This window comes from Anolis sagrei, chromosome 3 (assembly GCF_037176765.1).
Source record: "Anolis sagrei isolate rAnoSag1 chromosome 3, rAnoSag1.mat, whole genome shotgun sequence".
NCBI lineage: Eukaryota > Metazoa > Chordata > Lepidosauria > Squamata > Dactyloidae > Anolis > Anolis sagrei.
This window is the reverse complement of record NC_090023.1, coordinates 78,206,263-78,208,595: the sequence shown is the minus strand read 5'-3', so window position 1 is coordinate 78,208,595 and position 2,333 is coordinate 78,206,263. Positions and strand designations below refer to the sequence as shown.

At 38.6% G+C, this 2,333-nt stretch overlaps 1 pseudogene; it reads left to right on the top strand.

The window, feature by feature from the left end:
• Positions 1–1,247: 1,247 nt before the first annotated feature.
• Positions 1,248–1,366, top strand: LOC132772419 (U4 spliceosomal RNA; annotated as a pseudogene).
• Positions 1,367–2,333: the final 967 nt, after the last annotated feature.

The following is a 2,333-nucleotide window of genomic DNA, read 5'->3' as shown; positions in this document are numbered from 1 at the left end:
AAAATCTCTAAACCAATCAGGAGTTTGCGCTGTTTTTTTTTAAACTCTTGTTGGAATGAAATAAAAATACTCTGTATTGGCAATTGGGGCATGTCAGTTATTTGGAGTGCTTTCTCTGCTGACATCCTCTATACCATTGAGAATAAACCTCTGCTTTTGCTTTCAATCCGCCTGTGTCTCATTCAGCCTTCTGGAAAGCCAGACATTCTGGGTCCTGAACCTGCAATTTAAGCAGAGCTGAAATCACATACCACATTTAGCATTCCAGAGATAAACCAGAGCTTCAACAGTATCACTGGCCAATGCTGAAGGAAACTTCCCCAAAGCCACCAGGAATCTATCTGGATCCATAAGCTTCGAGGAGTGGTCCGTTCCTGCAAGGTTATGAATTTCAACAAGTCTATACTGTAGAGAATTAACTTTCCCAGGGTGTTAGCCCTCTTTGGAAAAAATATTAAAACTTTTATGAATTAAACTTTGTTTAGCAAAGTAGCCGACAATGCAGGCCTCTGTTGTGTATTCTTGAGTTTCCTTGTTGCTTCTAAAGACAAACAAAGTTGACAGTTTTAGGCTACAAACATAGAAGTTTACTAATGACTACATAGGCTTAGGGAATCTATGACATCCTAACTAATGGAAAAATGGGTAAAGCTTTCATTCTAATTCATTACCTTTCAATGGAGGAGCATCTGGGTGATGGAGAGCCCAAGTGAAGTAGAAAATTCATGTTTAAGGTAATGTATTTTCCTGTATATATTACAAGCATGGTATAGTGATCCGATTACTGGACTATGACTCTAGAGACCAGGGTCGGAATACCTGCTCAGTCACGAAAAGCTACTGGGCAACCTTGGGCAAGTCACCTCTTTCATTCCCAGAGGAAAGAAAAGAAAGGCACCAGCACCTCAAGCACATATTTCAAAGAAAACCCCATTATAGGGTCATCATAAGTCAGAAACAACCCAAAGACACACATCAATAACACATATTATTATATTGTTATTTATTACGGTCAATGACCAGCACCAAAAAAAGAACTAGCGTTGGAATAGGAACATGACATACATTTAGGCATTAAGAAACACTGTCAAAACCAAAGTTAAAACACAGTACTGAATATCATAGTTAAAACAGTATTAAACATTTATATGGTAAGATGACAATGGTAAATACTGAAATATTGAAACTTTTTAAGACCGTGACAGCATCTTTCATTGACAAGCTATTGCTGCTGCACAAAAGCTAGTAACTTTGTGCAGTGACAGTATTGTTGCCAATGAGATTAATCTGAGGTGCAATTATTGCTAATTGAAACTAACAAATATATGTACTTACCACCTAGACCTTGTCATATTTGTTGAAACAAATTCAGAAGCAGTTAGCGCATAACAAGAATAGTGCTGATTCAAGAAAACAGCATGTTCTTGTGCAGTTAAATTTGAAATGTAGACATTCATGCTCTCCCAGGTGACAGGACATTCTCTCCAGAACAACTAGTTTCAGAACTCCTTGTGCATAGGAGGGGGCGACCATTAGTGAGAAATATAAACACAACAATCAAGGACATTGATCATAGACAGCTGATACTGTTAACCAAAAACGTATGATAGCATGAGCAAGCTTTGTAGTAGTTAGATGGTATGTTTAATAAAAATAGGCCAAATTGTTTATGCTGTGAATACAGAATGGTAGAAAAGTCTGATTGCCCGCTATGCTGTAACTTAACAAATATAGAAAATGTAATTTCAGAATTAAACAGAAACTGTGCTTGTGTAAGCTTCCACATGTTCTCACCATGGCACTACTCTGCAGTAACCACAGGACCATTGTATTCATTTCCCATGCAAGGAAAGTGATGTTCAAAATGCTACAACAGAGACTTTTTCCATATAAGGAACAAGAAATGCCAATGCTCAGGAAAGGAAGAGATCCTTAAAGATCATATTTCAAGCATACATTGGATAATGGAGCGCACCCAACAATTTCAGAAGAAAATCAGCCTATGCTCTATGATTCTATGATTACAGCAAAGCATTTGGTTGCATAGAACAATAAAAACTATGGATCACTGTTAAAGAACTGGCATGCCACAACATTTGATGTGGCCCTGCATCTTTGGCAACATGTTGGTGGTGGGCGTCGACCTCAGCTTCTAGAGCTGCTATGTAGCAGTGGCCCAAGCAGGTGGCATTGAGACCATCGCCAACCAATACAACAACCGTTGCATCCTGTCATGTATAGCCTCTGGACTTAAGAATCCTTCATGTGTAACCTGTACTCAGGACAAGAGGCTACCATTGGGACAGAATACAGAGAAATGGAATAGTTTCCAA